The sequence below is a fragment of the Anser anser genome (genome assembly GCF_964211835.1).
Source record: "Anser anser genome assembly, chromosome: 23".
NCBI classification, from domain to species: Eukaryota; Metazoa; Chordata; class Aves; order Anseriformes; family Anatidae; genus Anser; species Anser anser.
The window spans coordinates 7,061,994-7,083,572 of NC_139744.1; the positions used below are offsets into that span (position 1 = coordinate 7,061,994).

The 21,579-nt window shown below is 47.4% G+C and overlaps 1 long non-coding RNA gene across 2 annotated transcripts; it reads right to left on the minus strand.

Moving 5' to 3' along the window:
- Window positions 1–12,286: 12,286 nt before the first annotated feature.
- LOC310885516 lies at window positions 12,287–21,447 on the minus strand. 2 transcript variants are annotated; one of them, XR_014574839.1, is made up of 4 exons: window positions 21,089–21,447; window positions 20,126–20,253; window positions 18,649–18,691; window positions 12,287–17,175 (listed from the first exon to the last, which is right to left on the minus strand). It is a non-coding gene; the product is annotated as an uncharacterized lncRNA (long non-coding RNA). The 2 variants fall into 2 exon arrangements; XR_014574840.1 differs by lacking the exon at window positions 21,089–21,447 and having other exon boundaries at window positions 20,126–21,076.
- Window positions 21,448–21,579: the final 132 nt, after the last annotated feature.

Consider the following 21,579-nt stretch of genomic DNA (forward strand, 5'->3'; position numbering starts at 1 on the left):
TTCCTATTCCTGGCACCTCTTGGTTTTACTTTCTCTGCTCTGCTTTGCCTTGCCTCAAACTGCTTTCTTTACTTTGCTATAGATTTCCTGGCACTGCTGGGACTTGCCTTGTACAAGTTTGCACTGCTTTGCTTTGCCTTGCTCTGCGTTGCCTTTCCTGGCCATGCTTTTTCAGGCCGTGCTTTCCTTTGTTTTGCTTTGCTTTGTATTCCTGCCACAGCTTTGCTTTACCTTCTCTGCTCTGCTTTGCTTTTCCTACGCCTGCTGTGCTTTGCCTTGCCTCAAACTGCTTTCTTTCTTTTGCTCTCCATTTCCTGGCACTGCTTTGCTTTTCCTTGTGCTACTTCACTTTGCTTTGCTCTGCCTTGCACTGCTTTGCCTTTCCTGGACACGCTTTACTTTGCTTTTCCTGGCCCTGCTTTCCTTGTTGGTTTTTTTTTTGTTTTTTTATTTTTTTGTTTGTTTGTTTGTTTGTTTTTTATTTTAATATAGATACATATTCATTGCATTGCTTTGTTTTATTTTTGGATCGTTTTGCTTTTTTTCCTGGTCGCGCTTTGCTTTGCCTGGCCCTGCTTGTCATTTCTTTTCATTATGCCGCATTCTTTTCCCTAGCAGGGCTTTGCTTTGCCTTGCTCGGCTTTCTTCTTCATTGCTCTGCTCTCCTGTGCAGCGCTAGGCTTCCTTTGCAGACTGTCCCGCCGATTTTGCCGATGAGTCGATCGGTATATTTAGGAACGCATAAACCCTCAGACACACAGCTGGGCCTCCCCGCAGCCCGCACACTGTCTCCTCGCAACTCGAGGGTGGGGGCAGCAGGCCTGGCCACCTGACATGGTCAATTCTGTGGCCCCAGCCGTGTGGCCTGCTGCTACGTGGGCCCCACTGCTATTCGTCTGGGGACGGTGTTGGGTGAGGTTTTGAATGACGATAAATACAATGGAAGAAGGGCAACAATAAATAAATAAATAAGTAAATATAAAACCAGGAAAAGCAAGACATGGTTCTTGCCCACTGTCACGGCGGACTATGAGGCGTCAAGGAGGCCGGGGAGCGGGCGAGCAGGGTACAGCCACTGTCCGAGTCTGGCCGCCAGCTCTACCCGGCATGAGGGCCCTGCGGTCTTTTCCCCGCAGACACTGGGAACCGGCAGGAGGGCTGGCCGCCAGCTCCTTACATTTGCTTCGCTTCTCTTTGTTTTTCCTTGCTCTGCTTTGCTTTGCTCTGCTCCTCCGGGCACAGTTTTGCTTTTCCTTCTCTACTTTCCTCTGCTGTTCTTGCCCCTGCTTTGCTTTGCTATGCCTCAGATTGCTTTGCTTTGCTTTGTTTGCTTTGTCTTTCCTGGCAATGCTTTGCTTTTCCTCGTGCTACTTTGCTTTGCTTTGCTTTGCCTTGCTCTGCTTTGCCTCCACTGGCCATGTTTTCGTTTGCTTTTTCAGGCCACGCTTTCCTTTGTCTTGCTTTGCCTCGCTTCCTATTCCTGGCACCTCTTGGTTTTACTTTCTCTGCTCTGCTTTGCCTCGCCTCAAACTGCTTTCTTTACTTTGCTATACATTTCCTGGCACTGCTGGGACTTGCCTTGTACAAGTTTGCACTGCTTTGCTTTGCCTTGCTCTGCGTTGCCTTTCCTGGCCATGCTTTTTCAGGCCGTGCTTTCCTTTGTTTTGCTTTGCTTTGTATTCCTGCCACAGCTTTGCTTTACCTTCTCTGCTCTGCTTTGCTTTTTCTACGCCTGCTGTGCTTTGCCTTGCCTCAAACTGCTTTCTTTCTTTTGCTCTACATTTCCTGGCACTGCTTTGCTTTTCCTTGTGCTACTTCACTTTGCTTTGCTCTGCCTTGCACTGCTTTGCCTTTCCTGGACACGCTTTACTTTGCTTTTCCTGGCCCTGCTTTCCTTGTTGGTTTTTTTTTTTTTTTTTGATTTGTTTGTTTGTTTGTTTTCTATTTTAATATAGATACATATTCATTGCATTGCTTTGTTTTATTTTTGGACCTTTTTGCTTTGGTTTTCCTGGCCGCGCTTTGCTTTGCCTGGCCCTGCTTGTCATTTCTTTTCATTATGCCGCATTCTTTTCCCTAGCAGGGCTTTGCTTTGCCTTGCTCGGCTTTCCTCTTCATTGCTCTGCTCTCCTGTGCTGCGCTAGGCTTCCTTTGCAGACTGTCCCGCCGATTTTGCCGATGAGTCGATCGGTACATTTAGGAACGCATAAACCCTCAGACACACAGCTGGGCCTCCCCGCAGCCCGCACACTGTCTCCTCGCAACTCGAGAGTGGGGGCAGCAGGCCTGGCCACCTGACATGGTCAATTCTGTGGCCCCAGCTGTGTGGCCTGCTGCTACGTGGGCCCCACTGGTATTCGTCTGGGGACGGTGTTGGGTGAGGTTTTGAACGACGATAATTACAGTGGAAGAAAGGCAACAATAAATAAACAAATAAGTAAATATAAAACCAGGTAAACAAGACATGGTTCTTGCCCACTGTCACGGCGGACTATGAGGCGTCAAGGAGGCCGGGGAGCGGGCGAGCAGGGTACAGCCACTGTCCGAGTCTGTCTGCCAGCTCTACCCGGCATGAGGGCCCTGCGGTCTTTTCCCCGCAGACACTGGGAACCGGCAGGAGGGCTGGCCGCCAGCTCCTTACATTTGCTTCGCTTCTCTTTGTTTTTCCTTGCTCTGCTTTGCTTTGCTCTGCTCCTCCGGGCACAGTTTTGCTTTTCCTTCTCTACTTTCCTCTGCTGTTCTTGCCCCTGCTTTGCTCTGCTTTGCCTCAGATAGCTTTGCTTGGTCTTTCCTGGCAGTGCTTTTCTTTTCCTCGTGCTACTTTGCTTTGCTTTGCTTTGCCTTGCTCTGCTTTGCCTCCACTGGCCATGTTTTCGTTTGCTTTTTCAGGCCACGCTTTCCTTTGTCTTGCTTTGCTTCGCTTCCTATTCCTGGCACCTCTTGGTTTTACTTTCTCTGCTCTGCTTTGCCTTGCCTCAAACTGCTTTCTTTACTTTGCTATACATTTCCTGGCACTGTTGGGACTTGCCTTGTACAAGTTTGCACTGCTTTGCTTTGCCTTGCTCTGCGTTGCCTTTCCTGGCCATGCTTTTTCAGGCCGTGCTTTCCTTTGTTTTGCTTTGCTTTGTATTCCTGCCACAGCTTTGCTTTACCTTCTCTGCTCTGCTTTGCTTTTCCTACGCCTGCTGTGCTTTGCCTTGCCTCAAACTGCTTTCTTTCTTTTGCTCTCCATTTCCTGGCACTGCTTTGCTTTTCCTTGTGCTACTTCACTTTGCTTTGCTCTGCCTTGCACTGCTTTGCCTTTCCTGGACACGCTTTACTTTGCTTTTCCTGGCCCTGCTTTCCTTGTTGGTTTTTTTTTTTTGTTTTGATTTGTTTGTTTGTTTGTTTTTTATTTTAATATAGATACATATTCATTGCATTGCTTTGTTTTATTTTTGGACCTTTTTGCTTTGGTTTTCCTGGCCGCGCTTTGCTTTGCCTGGCCCTGCTTGTCATTTCTTTTCATTATGCCGCATTCTTTTCCCTAGCAGGGCTTTGCTTTGCCTTGCTCGGCTTTCCTCTTCATTGCTCTGCTCTCCTGTGCTGCGCTAGACTTCCTTTTGCAGACTGTCCCGCCGATTTTGCCGATGAGTCGATCGGTATATTTAGGAAAGCATAAACCCTCAGACACACAGCTGGGCCTCCCCGCAGCCCGCACACTGTCCCCTCGCAACTCGAGGGTGGGGACAGCAGGCCTGGCCACCTGACATGGTCAATTCTGTGGCCTCAGCCGTGTGGCCTGCTGCTACGTGGGCCCCACTGCTATTCGTCTGGGGACGGTGTTGGGTGAGGTTTTGAACGACGATAAGTACAGTGGAAGAAAGGCAACAATAAATAAACAAATAAGTAAATATAAAACCAGGTAAACAAGACATGGTTCTTGCCCACTGTCACGGCAGAGTATGAGGCGTCAAGGAGGCCGGGGAGCGGGCGAGCAGGGTACAGCCACTGTCCGAGTCTGGCCGCCAGCTCTACCCGGCATGAGGGCCCTGCGGTCTTTTCCCCACAGACACTGGGAACCGGCAGGAGGGCTGGCCGCCAGCTCCTTACATTTGCTTCGCTTCTCTTTGTTTTTCCTTGCTCTGCTTTGCTTTGCTCTGCTCTTCTGGGCACAGTTTTGCTTTTCCTTCTCCACTTTCCTCTGCTGTTCTTGACCCTTCTTTGCTCTGCTTTGCCTCAGATTGCTTTGCTTTGCTTTGTTTGCTTTGTCTTTCCTGGCAATTCTTTGCTTTTCCTCGTGCTACTTTGCTTTGCTTTGCTTTGCCTTGCTCTGCTTTGGCTCCACTGGCCATGTTTTCGTTTGCTTTTTCAGGCCACGCTTTCCTTTGTCTTGCTTTGCTTCGCTTCCTATTCCTGGCACCTCTTGGTTTTACTTTCTCTGCTCTGCTTTGCCTTGCCTCAAACTGCTTTCTTTACTTTGCTATACATTTCCTGGCACTGCTGGGACTTGCCTTGTACAAGTTTGCACTGCTTTGCTTTGCCTTGCTCTGCGTTGCCTTTCCTGGCCATGCTTTTTCAGGCCGTGCTTTCCTTTGTTTTGCTTTGCTTTGTATTCCTGCCACAGCTTTGCTTTACCTTCTCTGCTCTGCTTTGCTTTTCCTACGCCTGCTGTGCTTTGCCTTGCCTCAAACTGCTTTCTTTCTTTTGCTCTACATTTCCTGGCACTGCTTTGCTTTTCCTTGTGCTACTTCACTTTGCTTTGCTCTGCCTTGCACTGCTTTGCCTTTCCTGGACACGCTTTACTTTGCTTTTCCTGGCCCTGCTTTCCTTGTTGGTTTTTTTTTTTTATTTTTGATTTGTTTGTTTGTTTGTTTTTTATTTTAATATAGATACATATTCATTGCATTGCTTTGTTTTATTTTTGGACCTTTTTGCTTTGGTTTTCCTGGCCGCGCTTTGCTTTGCCTGGCCCTGCTTGTCATTTCTTTTCATTGTGCCGCATTCTTTTCCCTAGCAGGGCTTTGCTTTGCCTTGCTCGGCTTTCCTCTTCATTGCTCTGCTCTCCTGTGCTGCGCTAGGCTTCCTTTGCAGACTGTCCCGCCGATTTTGCTGATGAGTCGATCGGTATATTTAGGAAAGCATAAACCCTCAGACACAGAGCTGGGCCTCCCCGCAGCCCGCACACTGTCCCCTCGCAACTCGAGGGTGGGGGCAGCAGGCCTGGCCACCTGACATGGTCAATTCTGTGGCCCCAGCCGTGTGGCCTGCTGCTACGTGGGCCCCACTGCTATTCGTCTGTGGACGGTGTTGGGTGAGGTTTTGAACGACGATAAGTACAGTGGAAGAAAGGCAACAATAAATAAACAAATAAGTAAATATAAAACCAGGTAAAGCAAGACATGGTTCTTGCCCACTGTCACGGCGGACTATGAGGTGTCAAGGAGGCCGGGGAGCGGGCGAGCAGGGTACAGCCACTGTCCGAGTCTGGCCGCCAGCTCTACCCGGCACGAGGGCCCTGCGGTCTTTTCCCGGCAGACACTGGAAACCGGCAGGAGGGCTGGCCGCCAGCTCCTTACATTTGCTTCGCTTCTCTTTGTTTTTCCTTGCTCTGCTTTGCTTTGCTCTGCTCTTCCGGGCACAGTTTTGCTTTTCCTTCTCTACTTTCCTCTGCTGTTCTTGCCCCTGCTTTGCTCTGCTTTGCCTCAGATTGCTTTGCTTTGCTTTGTTTGCTTTGTCTTTCCTGGCAATGCTTTGCTTTTCCTCGTGCTACTTTGCTTTGCTTTGCTTTGCCTTGCTCTGCTTTGCCTCCACTGGCCATGTTTTCGTTTGCTTTTTCAGGCCACGCTTTCCTTTGTCTTGCTTTGCTTCGCTTCCTATTCCTGGCACCTCTTGGTTTTACTTTCTCTGCTCTGCTTTGCCTCGCCTCAAACTGCTTTCTTTACTTTGCTATACATTTCCTGGCACTGCTGGGACTTGCCTTGTACAAGTTTGCACTGCTTTGCTTTGCTTTCCCTATCTCTGCGTTGCCTTTCCTGGCCATGCTTTTTCAGGCCGTGCTTTCCTTTGTTTTGCTTTGCTTTGTATTCCTGCCACAGCTTTGCTTTACCTTCTCTGCTCTGCTTTGCTTTTCCTACGCCTGCTGTGCTTTGCCTTGCCTCAAACTGCTTTCTTTCTTTTGCTCTACATTTCCTGGCACTGCTTTGCTTTTCCTTGTGCTACTTCACTTTGCTTTGCTCTGCCTTGCACTGCTTTGCCTTTCCTGGACACGCTTTACTTTGCTTTTCCTGGCCCTGCTTTCCTTGTTGGTTTATTTTGTTTTTTTTTTTTGATTTGTTTGTTTGTTTGTTTTTTATTTTAATATAGATACATATTCATTGCATTGCTTTGTTTTATTTTTGGACCTTTTTGCTTTGGTTTTCCTGGCCGCGCTTTGCTTTGCCTGGCCCTGCTTGTCATTTCTTTTCATTGTGCCGCATTCTTTTCCCTAGCAGGGCTTTGCTTTGCCTTGCTCGGCTTTCCTCTTCATTGCTCTGCTCTCCTGTGCTGCGCTAGGCTTCCTTTGCAGACTGTCCCGCCGATTTTGCCGATGAGTCGATCGGTATATTTAGGAAAGCATAAACCCTCAGACACACAGCTGGGCCTCCCCGCAGCCCGCACACTGTCCCCTCGCAACTCGAGGGAGGGGGCAGCAGGCCTGGCCACCTGACATGGTCAGTTCTGTGGCCCCAGCCGTGTGGCCTGCTGCTACGTGGGCCCCACTGCTATTCGTCTGGGGACGGTGTTGGGTGAGGTTTTAAATGACGATAAGTACAGTGGAAGAAAGGCAACAATAAATAAACAAATAAGTAAATATAAAACCAGGTAAACAAGACATGGTTCTTGCCCACTGTCACGGCGGACTATGAGGCGTCAAGGAGGCCGGGGAGCGGGCGAGCAGGGTATAGCCTCTGTCCGAGTCTGGCCGCCAGCTCTACCCGGCACGAGGGCCCTGCGGTCTTTTCCCCGCAGACACTGGGAACCGGCAGGAGGGCTGGCCGCCAGCTCCTTACATTTGCTTCGCTTCTCTTTGTTTTTCCTTGCTCTCCTTTGCTTTGCTCTGCTCTTCCGGGCACAGTTTTGCTTTTCCTTCTCTACTTTCCTCTGCTGTTCTTGCCCCTGCTTTGCTTTGCTTTGCCTCAGATTGCTTTGCTTTGCTTTGTTTGCTTTGTCTTTCCTGGCAATGCTTTGCTTTTCCTCGTGCTACTTTGCTTTGCTTTGCTTTGCCTTGCTCTGCTTTGCCTCCACTGGCCATGTTTTCATTTGCTTTTTCAGGCCACGCTTTCCTTTGTCTTGCTTTGCTTCGCTTCCTATTCCTGGCACCTCTTGGTTTTACTTTCTCTGCTCTGCTTTGCCTCGCCTCAAACTGTTTTCTTTACTTTGCTATACATTTCCTGGCACTGCTGGGACTTGCCTTGTACAAGTTTGCACTGCTTTGCTTTGCTTTGCCTATCTCTGCATTGCCTTTCCTGGCCATGCTTTTTCAGGCCGTGCTTTCCTTTGTTTTGCTTTGCTTTGTATTCCTGCCACAGCTTTGCTTTACCTTCTCTGCTCTGCTTTGCTTTTCCTACGCCTGCTGTGCTTTGCCTTGCCTCAAACTGCTTTCTTTCTTTTGCTCTACATTTCCTGGCACTGCTTTGCTTTTCCTTGTGCTACTTCACTTTGCTTTGCTCTGCCTTGCACTGCTTTGCCTTTCCTGGACACGCTTTACTTTGCTTTTCCTGGCCCTGCTTTCCTTGTTTTTTTTTTTTGTTTGTTTTTTGGTTTGTTTGTTTGTTTGTTTTTTATTTTAATATAGTTACATATTCATTGCATTGCTTTGTTTTATTTTTGGACCTTTTTGCTTTGGTTTTCCTGGCCGCGCTTTGCTTTGCCTGGCCCTGCTTGTCATTTCTTTTCATTGTGCCACGTTCTTTTCCCTAGCAGGGCTTTGCTTTGCCTTGCTCGGCTTTCCTCTTCATTGCTCTGCTCTCCTGTGCTGCGCTAGGCTTCCTCTGCAGACTGTCCAGCCGACTTTGCCGATGAGTCGATCGGTATATTTAGGAACGCATAAACCCTCAGACACACAGCTGGGCCTCCCCGCAGCCCGCACACTGTCCCCTCGCAACTCGAGGGTGGGGGCAGCAGGCCTGGCCACCTGACATGGTCAATTCTGTGGCCTCAGCCGTGTGGCCTGCTGCTACGTGGGCCCCACTGCTATTTGTCTGGGGACGGTGTTGGGTGAGGTTTTGAACGACGATAAGTATAGTGGAAGAAAGGCAACAATAAATAAATAAATAAGTAAATATAAAACCAGGTAAAGCAAGACATGGTTCTTGCCCACTGTCACGGCAGACTATGAGGCGTCAAGGAGGCCGGGGAGCGGGCGAGCAGGGTACAGCCACTGTCCGAGTCTGGCCGCCAGCTCTACCCGGCATGAGGGCCCTGCGGTCTTTTCCCCGCAGACACTGGGAACCGGCAGGAGGGCTGGCCGCCAGCTCCTTACATTTGCTTTGCTTCTCTTTGTTTTCCCTTGCTCTGCTTTGCTTTGCTCTGCTCCTCCGGGCACAGTTTTGCTTTTCCTTCTCTACTTTCCTCTGCTGTTCTTGCCCCTGCTTTGCTCTGCTTTGCCTCAGATTGCTTTGCTTTGCTTTGTTTGCTTTGTCTTTCCTGGCAATGCTTTGCTTTTCCTCGTGCTACTTTGCTTTGCTTTGCTTTGCCTTGCTCTGCTTTGCCTCCACTGGCCATGTTTTCGTTTGCTTTTTCAGGCCACGCTTTCCTTTGTCTTGCTTTGCTTCGCTTCCTATTCCTGGCACCTCTTGGTTTTACTTTCTCTGCTCTGCTTTGCCTCGCCTCAAACTGCTTTCTTTACTTTGCTATACATTTCCTGGCACTGCTGGGACTTGCCTTGTACAAGTTTGCACTGCTTTGCTTTGCCTTGCTCTGCGTTGCTATTCCTGGCCATGCTTTTTCAGGCCGTGCTTTCCTTTGTTTTGCTTTGCTTTGTATTCCTGCCACAGCTTTGCTTTTCCTACGCCTGCTGTGCTTTTCCTTGCCTCAAACTGCTTCCTTTACTTTGCTATATATTTCCTGGCACTACTGGGACTTGCCTTGTACAAGTTTGCACTGCTTTGCTTTGCCTTGCTCTGCGTTGCCTTTCCTGGCCATGCTTTTTCAGGCCGTGCTTTCCTTTGTTTTGCTTTGCTTTGTATTCCTGCCACAGCTTTGCTTTACCTTCTCTGCTCTGCTTTGCTTTTCCTACGCCTGCTGTGCTTTGCCTTGCCTCAAACTGCTTTCTTTCTTTTGCTCTACATTTCCTGGCACTGCTTTGCTTTTCCTTGTGCTACTTCACTTTGCTTTGCTCTGCCTTGCACTGCTTTGCCTTTCCTGGACACGCTTTACTTTGCTTTTCCTGGCCCTGCTTTCCTTGTTGGTTTTTTTTTTGTTTGTTTTTGTTTTTTTTTTTTTTTATTTTTGATTTGTTTGTTTGTTTGTTTTTTATTTTAATATAGTTACATATTCATTGCATTGCTTTGTTTTGTTTTTGGACCTTTTTGCTTTGGTTTTCCTGGCCGCGCTTTGCTTTGCCTGGCCCTGCTTGTCATTTCTTTTCATTATGCCGCATTCTTTTCCCTAGCAGGGCTTTGCTTTGCCTTGCTTGGCTTTCCTCTTCATTGCTCTGCTCTCCTGTGCTGCGCTAGGCTTCCTTTGCAGACTGTCCCGCCGATTTTGCCGATGAGTCGATCGGTACATTTAGGAACGCATAAACCCTCAGACACACAGCTGGGCCTCCCCGCAGCCCGCACACTGTCTCCTCGCAACTCGAGGGTGGGGACAGCAGGCCTGGCCACCTGACATGGTCAATTCTGTGGCCCCAGCCGTGTGGCCTGCTGCTACGTGGGCCCCACTGCTATTCGTCTGGGGACGGTGTTGGGTGAGGTTTTGAACGACGATAAGTACAGTGGAGGAAAGGCAACAATAAATAATTAAATAAGTAAATATAAAACCAGGTAAAGCAAGACACGGTTCTTGCCCACTGTCACGGCGGACTATGAGGCGTCAAGGAGGCCGGGGAGCGGGCGAGCAGGGTACAGCCACTGTCCGAGTCTGGCCGCCAGCTCTACCCGGCATGAGGGCCCTGCGGTCTTTTCCCCGCAGACACTGGGAACCGGCAGGAGGGCTGGCCGCCAGCTCCTTACATTTGCTTTGCTTCTCTTTGTTTTTCCTTGCTCTGCTTTGCTTTGCTCTGCTCCTCCGGGCACAGTTTTGCTTTTCCTTCTCTACTTTCCTCTGCTGTTCTTGCCCCTGCTTTGCTCTGCTTTGCCTCAGATTGCTTTGCTTGGTCTTTCCTGGCAATGCTTTGCTTTTCCTCGTGCTACTTTGCTTTGCTTTGCTTTGCCTTGCTCTGCTTTGCCTCCGCTGGCCATGTTTTCGTTTGCTTTTTCAGGCCACGCTTTCCTTTGTCTTGCTTTGCTTCGCTTCCTATTCCTGGCACCTCTTGGTTTTACTTTCTCTGCTCTGCTTTGCCTTGCCTCAAACTGCTTTCTTTACTTTGCTATACATTTCCTGGCACTGCTGGGACTTGCCTTGTACAAGTTTGCACTGCTTTGCTTTGCCTTGCTCTGCGTTGCTATTCCTGGCCATGCTTTTTCTGGCCGTGCTTTCCTTTGTTTTGCTTTGCTTTGTATTCCTGCCACAGCTTTGCTTTACCTTCTCTGCTCTGCTTTGCTTTTCCTACGCCTGCTGTGCTTTGCCTTGCCTCAAACTGCTTTCTTTCTTTTGCTCTACATTTCCTGGCACTGCTTTGCTTTTCCTTGTGCTACTTCACTTTGCTTTGCTCTGCCTTGCACTGCTTTGCCTTTCCTGGACACGCTTTACATTGCTTTTCCTGGCCCTGCTTTCCTTGTTGTTTTTTTTTTTGTTTGTTTTTGTTTTTTTTTTTTTTTATTTTTGATTTGTTTGTTTGTTTGTTTTTTATTTTAATATAGTTACATATTCATTGCATTGCTTTGTTTTGTTTTTGGACCTTTTTGCTTTGGTTTTCCTGGCCGCGCTTTGCTTTGCCTGGCCCTGCTTGTCATTTCTTTTCATTATGCCGCATTCTTTTCCCTAGCAGGGCTTTGCTTTGCCTTGCTCGGCTTTCCTCTTCATTGCTCTGCTCTCCTGTGCTGCGCTAGGCTTCCTTTGCAGACTGTCCCGCCGATTTTGCCGATGAGTCGATCGGTACATTTAGGAACGCATAAACCCTCAGACACACAGCTGGGCCTCCCCGCAGCCCGCACACTGTCTCCTCGCAACTCGAGGGTGGGGACAGCAGGCCTGGCCACCCGACATGGTCAATTCTGTGGCCCCAGCCGTGTGGCCTGCTGCTACGTGGGCCCCACTGCTATTCGTCTGGGGACGGTGTTGGGTGAGGTTTTGAACGACGATAAGTACAGTGGAGGAAAGGCAACAATAAATAATTAAATAAGTAAATATAAAACCAGGTAAAGCAAGACACGGTTCTTGCCCACTGTCACGGCGGACTATGAGGCGTCAAGGAGGCCGGGGAGCGGGCGAGCAGGGTACAGCCACTGTCCGAGTCTGGCCGCCAGCTCTACCCGGCATGAGGGCCCTGCGGTCTTTTCCCCGCAGACACTGGGAACCGGCAGGAGGGCTGGCCGCCAGCTCCTTACATTTGCTTTGCTTCTCTTTGTTTTTCCTTGCTCTGCTTTGCTTTGCTCTGCTCCTCCGGGCACAGTTTTGCTTTTCCTTCTCTACTTTCCTCTGCTGTTCTTGCCCCTGCTTTGCTCTGCTTTGCCTCAGATTGCTTTGCTTGGTCTTTCCTGGCAATGCTTTGCTTTTCCTCGTGCTACTTTGCTTTGCTTTGCTTTGCCTTGCTCTGCTTTGCCTCCACTGGCCATGTTTTCGTTTGCTTTTTCAGGCCACGCTTTCCTTTGTCTTGCTTTGCTTCGCTTCCTATTCCTGGCACCTCTTGGTTTTACTTTCTCTGCTCTGCTTTGCCTTGCCTCAAACTGCTTTCTTTACTTTGCTATACATTTCCTGGCACTGCTGGGACTTGCCTTGTACAAGTTTGCACTGCTTTGCTTTGCCTTGCTCTGCGTTGCCTTTCCTGGCCATGCTTTTTCAGGCCGTGCTTTCCTTTGTTTTGCTTTGCTTTGTATTCCTGCCACAGCTTTGCTTTACCTTCTCTGCTCTGCTTTGCTTTTCCTACGCCTGCTGTGCTTTGCCTTGCCTCAAACTGCTTTCTTTCTTTTGCTCTACATTTCCTGGCACTGCTTTGCTTTTCCTTGTGCTACTTCACTTTGCTTTGCTCTGCCTTGCACTGCTTTGCCTTTCCTGGACACGCTTTACTTTGCTTTTCCTGGCCCCTGCTTTCCTTGTTGGTTTTTTTGTCCTTTTTTTTTTTTTTTTTGTTTAATATAGTTACATATTCATTGCATTGCTTTGTTTTATTTTTGGACCTTTTTTGCTTTGCTTTTACTGTCCGCGCTTTGCTTTGCTGAATACCCCTCGCAGGTGACTGGGTGCTCTGGGGAGATCTTTGGCTGCCTCAGCAAATTTCTTGTGCAGCACGGGGAGGTGCTTTTACGTACCAAGGATGTGATGGGTGACACAGAGTTGTGCTTGGGGATCCTGGGGATCTACCTCTCCTACCCCAGGGACAATTTAGGGTACTCCAGAGAGGTCTCTGCATGCTTCACAGAGGTGTTTTTTGAACGACCGAGTTGCTGAAAGAACTTGCTTGGGAGCTCTGGGCGCATGTCAAAGTACCTTGGGATGTGCTTGGGTTCCCTGGGGAGATGTTTCAATAATGCTGCAGTGGGGTGCCTGAGTGCTGTGGGGAGATGCGTGGGTTCTCCAGGAAGATGCTTGCGTTCTCGGGGGGTTACGCTTGTGTGCCTCAGGGAAATAGCTGTGTTCCTGGGGAGATGCTTTGCTGCTGCTGGGTAATCGTAGAATCATAGAATATCCCGAGTTGGAAGGGACCCATAAGGATGATCAAGTCCAACCCCTGGCACCGCACAGGTCTACCCAAAATGCTTGGGTCCTTAAAAGGGTCACGTTTGGATGCCCTGCAATGATGCTTGGGTGCTCCAGAGAGATGCCTGGCTGAGCCAGGCAGAACCTTGTGAGCTCAGGGTGATGTTGGGATCTCATGGAAGGTGCTGGAATGCTCTTGGATGATGCCTCACAGGTAGAATGTATTGCTTAGGTGTCCTGGGGAGATGCTTGTCTACTCCAACACAAGGCTTGTGTGCCCTGGGGAAAATCTTGGTGATTTCAAGAGGTGCTTATGTTCCTTGGGGAGAGGCTTGGGTGTCATGGAGAGTGCTCCAGGAAGATGCTTGTATTCCCAAGGGAGACTGGTTCTTTCCCTAGGGAGGTTCATGTCTTCTCTAGGGAGGTGTCTGAATGCTCCTTGGACATGCTCGTGTACTCTGGGGAGCTGCTTGGGTACTCCTAGTACAATATGGTTGGGTGCTCTGGGGAGATGCTTGGGTGCTCCCAAGATGGGGAATGGTCTGGGGAATGTTTGGCTGCACCTTAGAGCACAAAAATCTATCCCCTAATCACACAAAGCTCTGCCCCAGGCACCCAAGCGTCTCCCTGCAGCACAGAAGCACCTCCCTGCAATACCCAAGCACCTCATTGCACCTCACACAGGAACCTTCCCACCGCAGCCCTACATCTGACTGGAGAACCCAAGCATCTCCCCCGGGCACCAAAACACCACCTGGGGCACACAAACATCTCACTGGACATGGGAAGCACCTCCCTTGGCACCCAAGAGCTTCTGAGGGCTGCACAAGTACCTACCAGGGTCATTCAAGTATGTCCCCGTGCTCATGCACGCATCCCCCAAGGGACACAGATACCAAAGAGCAGGAACCAAGCATCTCCCCACAGCACTCCAGCATCTCCCTGGAGCCAAGCATCACACAAAAAGCACCCAACCATCTCCCTGGAGCACCCAAAATCCTCCCTGGAGAAACCAAGCTTTACCCTGGATCAAACTAGCCTCTCCCTTGGGCACACAAGCACATCTCCTAGGGTACACAAACATCCCCAAATAGCACTCAAGCATTTCTCTGGAGCCACCAAAAAACAGCCAGGATCACCAATCCATCTTCCTGAGACATCCAAAAAAATCTCTGCATCACCCAGCTGTCTTCTTGGAGAAACCAAGCATCTCCCTGCACACCCAGGGAGCATCTGGACACAGCAGCTAAGAAGCCTGGGGAGCACCCAGATTCTTCTTGCCATAGCCAAGAACTTCCATCGAGCAAGAAAGCAGCTCCTGAGTCCCGCGGGCATCTTCTGAGGCACCCAGGCATCATCTCTGCACTGGGATGAGCACACAAGCATCTCCTCCCCACATCGGTTCCTGGACCATTCAGGCTCGCACTGCACTTCAGCCCCTGCTCCATCGTGCACTCACCTCCCTGTCCTGCCCTGCTCTGCCCTCTGCTGCCTGCTGCCAGGGGCTCCCATCTCGACTGGGGCCTGCCCGCAACCAGGGGCCTTTTATCCCGACTGGGCTGCCGTGTCACGGCCCCACTGTGACGCCTGGGTGACACAGCCACTGCTGCCCCGCTGCCCATTGTGACGCCTGGGTGACACATTTCCTGCGTCCCATTTCCCTGGGACTGCCAAACACCTTGCTGGGGAACACAATCACCTCCCTTGAAGACCAAAGATCTCCCTGGGGGACCCAAGCATTTTCCCAGGGCATGCTGCCATCTCCTCAGGGCGTTCAAGCACATTCCAGGAGCACACAGTCTTCTCCTGGAGGCACCCAAGAACATTCCCAGAGCACCCAAGCATCGATTTGGAGCAAGAAAGCACAACACAGGGGCACCCGCGCATGTCTCGAAAGCACCCAAGCATCTCCTTCGTACAATCTAGCATCTCCTCAGGGTACACAAGCACCTCCAGGGGCATCCAGTTATCTTCCTGGGGACCCCCAGCACTTCCCTGTGGTCCACAAGCACTTCCCAGGGGGACACAAGCTTGTTTCCAGTAAACCAATGCTTCTCACCTGAGGAAACACACATATCCCCACAGCACCCACGCATCGTTCTCCAGCACTCAGCAGTCTTGTTGGAGCATGCAAGCACCTCAGCGGGGCAAACAAACACCTTCTCAGGGAACTCAACAACACTCCTGGAGCGCTCAAGCACCTCCCTGGAGCACACAAACTGCTCTCTGCAGTACTCATGCACATCCAGGGGCACCCAAGTGACCCCAGAGGAATAGAGCATCTTCCTAGAGAGCCCAAGGGCATTCCCCAGGCACACAAGCACCTCTCTCCCCAGGGCACGTAAGCATATCCTTGCTTCACCGAAGTTTCTCCCGTGGTCACTCAGACATCTCCCTAGAGGTCGTAAGCATCATGGTGGAACACACAAGCACCTCCCTGGACACTTCTTCCTGGAGCACCTGACTGTCTTACTCATGGCAACCAAACACCACCCTTGACATCGAAACATATCCCTGGAGAACCCATTTCTCTTCTTGGTGCAACGAAGGATCTCCCCAACATATCGAAGCATCTTCCCAGGACACCCAAAAACCTTCATATCACCACTTCGATGGAAGGTCTGCAACACCGTTTGTGCAGCAAACACTTGGTTCCCATTGTGCTGTGGGGGCTGCTCAAAGCCAGCCCCTGCTCGAGCAGCTGCTGTGCTCCAGCCCCTGCTCAGGCTGCAGCGGGACTCTGGCCCTGCTCAGCCTCGGACACCGCTTCAGCCCCTGCTCATCGCGCACTCACCTCCCTGTCCTGCCCTGCTCTGCCCTCTGCTGCCTGCTGCCAGGGGCTTCCATCCCGACTGGGGCCTGCCCGCAACCAGGGGCCTTTTATCCCGACTGGGTTGCCGTGTCACAGCCCCACTGTGACACCTGGATGACACAGCCACCGCTGCCCATTGTGACACCTGGGTGACACAGCCACCGCTGCCCTCCTGCCTACTGGGACAACACTCAGTATCTATTTCCTTGGACTCACAGGTTTGTCAGTGACAGTTAAATTTAAGATAATTTATCAGATTCACCCCCAGAAAAAAAATATTTCTGGCAACTTCCATAAACCTCAACAAGGTAACGAATGCCAAATCATTCTTGAAGTTTTAGTCTGAAGTGTTGGTGTTTATATTTCTTTTTGTTTTTCTTGTCAGTGTTTAGCATGCTTTTCCTTTCTTGTTCAAGTTTGAAGTTACACACATATGCTTTCCTCTTTCTCTAGCTTGGAAAGTTCTCTTCTAAAAAGATCTATTTCTAGCTGCTTTCTCTACTCTTCTGTTAAGAAGAATCCTCATGGTTCGTGTCTTGTCCTTGTCTCTATGTTTGCTTGGTCAGCTCTGTGTCTCAGCACTTGTGCTTATCATCATAGAATTGTCAAATCCTTTAGGCTGGAAAAGAGCTCTGAGGTCATCAAGTCCAAGCGCTAACCCAGCCCTGCCAAGTCTACCACTAAACCACGTCCCCAAGCACCACATCTACACGTCTTTTGCAGAGCTGCAGGGACGGTGACTCAACTCATTCCCTGGGCAGCCTCTTCCAAGGCCTCACAATCCTTTCAGGGAAGAATTTTTTCCTCATATCCACCCCATGCCTTCCTGGGTGAAACTTGAGGCCAATTCCTCTTCTCCTGTTGCTTGCTGCTCAGGAGAAAGACCGACCCCCACGCTGCTACAACCTCTAAGAGGGAGTTGTGGAGAGCAATAAGGTCTAGTGGAGTAATTGCCTAAAGTGACTAGGAAAATTAAACTAATATTCACATTTTAAAGAAACTGTAGAGCATTGAGGAGGCTTTCAGGGTATGGTATAGCTGCATTACCTGAGTGTTCCCTAGGCTTCCACCCTTACATGTTACCGCATTTGGGGAACCTGGTGTGCTGACTGTAAGGAACAGCATGGAGCATGGATTAGCATGGATTATAATCGCTCTTGCAAGTGACCTTCTTTTAAGCACAAGTTTAAATGATCAGGTTACAGAGAAAACCCTTTCACTGCAAAATAGATTCAATAAAGACTTGTGGCTTACCAGTTTCATTTCAAACCCCAAGTTGTTGGGTTTGTTGGAAAAATGGTCGGTTTGGATGGTAAAATGTCATCGGTTTTGATGGTAGGTTTAGTCAGAGTATTGAAGGCTTCCATCAGTAAGCTCTGCATCTGAAAGACAAAGGGAAGAAATGTCATTCCCTGTTGTGATACTCAGCATGGAACTATCTGGCTCAGTGGTTTTCTTTCTAAAGAGAGAAGTCACAACCCTGCACACAGCTTGATCTGCTCTCTGACTACAGGGCTGAACTGACTGGAGAAGGCGGCTTCCAAAGCCCTCCCATTAAACTGACTGCATTTCAGTTCTATGCTAAAATTGGTCAACTGTACAGAATATTAGGACAAAGCTACCTGCTTTGATAGCAAATGGTAGACCTTAGGTAAGATACATTCATTTGAAGGTTTTCACTTGACGGTATCCTTGTTTTACTAGTGATCTTGTGGTCAAGCTGACCAAATCCTAGCCACAGAACAGAAGCGTTCAGAAACTGGCTAGACAGAGCACTTAGGAATGCAGGAATTTAACTGCTTTAACGCTGCTCTTTCTCTCACGTATCTGGAATTTCCTTAAATCACAAATTATCACTAGCTATCCTTGTTAATTTATTCAAAGTAACATGAGTCCAGGTGAAAAGGCACACTCTAACAAGTCCTCAGTTGTTCCTAGTCTGCTCCTAGCTTACTTGAGAGGTTCAATACAGTAAAAAATAAATGAATAAATAAATAACCTGCTGAAGTGGCCTTTTTTCAGATTAGATTCCACCACTCAGAAAATCCTACTTAAGAGACGTTTCTTCTTTTCTTTGAAAGACTGACCTTCCCCCACATGAAAATAATTAGTATCTTCAGGCTTGATGAAATACATGAATTCCTCAATTTACCAAAATTGCTTTGCACAGTCCTCCTATCCTGCTTATGTTGCAAGCAGCGTATCTAAGTGGGGTACTGTTGGGGTACATCTCTTTCACTCATATAGCCCAGTGATCCCAATGCCCTGGACTTGTGTAATGTATGCAAGACATTTACTTTCTTCCTATACTTTTGATTGGTTTAGAAAAAACGAGTTCGCCATCTGCTGGCCAGAGAATTCACCGAAGCCCAAAGAGCATTAGAGCAGATGCATTTTCTTCTGTGCTGTTCCTGATTTATCAGCTAGAAGAGACACTTACAGTTTAGTACAGTCAGGATTCTTTTGACATTAGTAGCATAAAAAGTCTATTTTTGCAACACTGGTATTTGAAAGACCTCCGTTCAGTCCCTAATCTTGTTCTTGATAATGGGACAGATTGCAACAATCTCACTCCCTCTTTAGCTTGAAGGAACTTGTCAGTGCCAGAATCTACTGACTATGGCAATTTACTTCATCATTCAAACCGGGCAGAATTTTTGAAAACCTCTTCCAAGATTTCACTTCTCCAAACATTATGTAAAAGGCATTCAGCAGTAAAGCAAGAAGATGAAGTCCTTTGTTTCCTATGCCAGAATGACATTTTCAACACTGAACGGGATTGTCACCGACTGTCAACTGGTTGTTAAGTTGTGGCTAGGTATAAAATGTAGAAAATGTTTAAAAATAAAACTTGCCTTTGGATAGTGAACTGTCTTCTTCGGGGATTACTTCAGTTACCTGTAAGAGGAAAATAGATCATTGGGGGGGTTGTTTGTTTTTAAGAACGGGTGCAGTCTTGCCAGTAATTTAGCTGGTATTTTTCAAAGTGATCTCTTAGAAACTTTACAGCTCTGTTGAATCAACATGTCTCTAACCCTACAATTAAATAATGCTAAAAGATGCAGCAATTTATCTTCCTGCAAGTGCTTATTAAAATATCTGAGTAACTGCGACCGTGGCTTCATCACAGATATATATATATATATATTTAATACTACACACTTCTGCTCAGAAAGAAAATCATGGAAAATGTAAAATTTCATTTGAGATGTTGAATTTGTTGCAGTGTGAGATCTTCTTCATCACATGATTCTATTCGTAATTAAACCATATTATCTACTGAGAGACCAAGATTATGACAAGAACAGCAGAGAGTTCAGCATGAAGCCAATCAGGAGCTCAAGTTTGTATTTATTTTTGTGTAATGAGATGTACCAAGCTGGCTTTTTTATTGTTTCATCAGCACATTTCTAAGCCTATACGAGCAGGGGGAAAAAAAAAAAAAAAAAACAAGTAGAACAATAGCAGGGCTCCTCAGTTTACAGCATGAGGTCGCTTTTTCCAGGTGAAAAGCGGAGCCATAAGTGGCAGTACACTAAAGCTCTGGCACGTTGAGATCCAAGAGGAGAGATGTTTTGCCCTCCTTTTCACTCCTGGGAACCACATACCTCAAAACCCACAGACTATGGAATATATCTCAGAGAAATCTTGGGAAAGGAGAGCATGAAGAGCATGTTTGTAAATTTATTTCTCCCTGGGCTGAAATATTTGTTTGAATATAACTTTGGCAGCAGTACTTATGCTGTTTTGCACCTACCACATTTAAAACTCCTACAAAAAACTGAAAAGTTAGACTGAAAAGCATCTCTTTCCATGCTACTTTGTAAAGCTGCATGTTTTCCTCAAGCAAAACAACAGGGGAATGGAAGCTAGAAAAGGAAATGCTGAATGTAAAACAAAACAGACCAAACCTCAGCCCTCCAGGACAAAAGCCGATAACTGATACTAAGTGCTTTCTAACATGCTGATTAGGTTTCAAGATGATACCGCTTTAAATAAGCATAATTGTGTGTCCATAGGCAGAAGCTGAATAATGACAGGATGAACGTCTATACTTAATTTTTTGTTACTGTCTTCCTGGAGCACACAGGGGCTTGTTACGTTTAGGGAAACCGCTAACCTAATGGAGGGTTTAAACCATAAGCTAGTTTGTTACACCAAAATGACTGAGAGAACAAAGCATAAAGTGTTTTCAGATTTCTAGTACACCTTGATTGCTATCCATTAAACTTAAGACAGGTTAAACAAAGCACAGGAAATAAGAGAACTCCTAGTCCCACAACTGGCAAATTGTGCGCACACTTTCCATTCCTGAGAAAATAATACACAAACCTGAAAAATGCATTTAACTGAGAAATGAAGACATCCTTGTCCTACTGGAAGACTAAGGTGACAGCTCTTGGGCTCAGTGATTTTCAGATAAGCTCCAGTCTTCAACTTGCAGACACCAGTGACAGCTCCTTTTTTCGCATTGAAAGGGAAAATGTTTCAACAACACATTGAAAACATACTTAAGGGACAAGAAACAAAATCAAGACTGCAGTGAGAAGGAAAACAGAAAAACAATACTGGGAAAAAAAAAAAAAGCAAAGAGAAAAGACCTTGGTCTTTGTATCGACCAACGAGATAAGCCTTACACATATTTAAGTTTATTTTGGACGATTGATTGATGCATTACCAGATATTAAGTACTATTCAAGAGCAAATATTAACACTAGTAAGGATAAATCCGATCCACCAGCCCTTATTCAAAATACATCAATTTCTAATTTGGAGATAACGTCTCTCTGACAAGGAAGTAGAAAAGCTGTAAATGCCGATATAGTTTCCTCTCCCGATGTTCCATATACATACCGATGCTGTTCCTACACCTACACTCTGAGCATAAATTTATGTTGACATGAGTATCAGGTGTTATTTCTCTCTCTGTTTGCCTTGAGAGACTCTCCTCCTGTCCACTGAAAAGTAAACTCAAGATTCCAGATCAGTTAAGACAGTTGCTAGGTCCCCATTCAGAGTTCTGCAGCAGCACTGTTCGTATTTTTCAGCAGTCTCTTTACAAAATGACCACTTTTAAGTGTACAAAAACACTTATCACCTAGCTTCTCAGTAGGTACACGTTTAGCCTCTCTTAAGCAGAGAGTCAATCACAGCTTAAGATTTTATACAAGACCCCATTTTCAAGTTTGGGATTATTTCAGAAGATCTTTTTGCCTAGAAACAGTACTACTAGTAACACTTTAATTGGTTTGCCAGCACAACCTTTACCCTGTTAGAAATGATGTTGACTTCTACCTTCGTGTAGCATACATAGTGTCCTGTGCGACAGTTGATACCATGATGCACCAGCACCGCATATAAGGCGTAGAGGAGTGGTTCTCCACTTGATTGAGACATGTAGGCTCAGAGGTCCAAATACTCAGGATATTTTACTTCCTAAAGAGAGATCAAGAAGATAGAAAAATTATATCAGAGTACTTCGTGGACTAGCCAGAGAAAAACACTTCCAAAAAACAGAGACTGGAATTATATGAATATATCTCTTGATTCACTAAAAATAAGTCTTCCCATAAGCAACATTTAATACCAGAAGTTGCAAAGAACTGTTTTCTGATGAATTAGCCTTCTCAGAGGAAAGTATATGCTCCTTGTCAAGCAGGAACTTTACTGATATTTAGAGAAAAATGAAAAAAAGTGAAAATGAAAATAAAAGCAGACCATTTCTCTATATTCTTAAGCCTATACTAGTAGAAACAAAACAAAACAAAACAAAACAAAAACAGTAG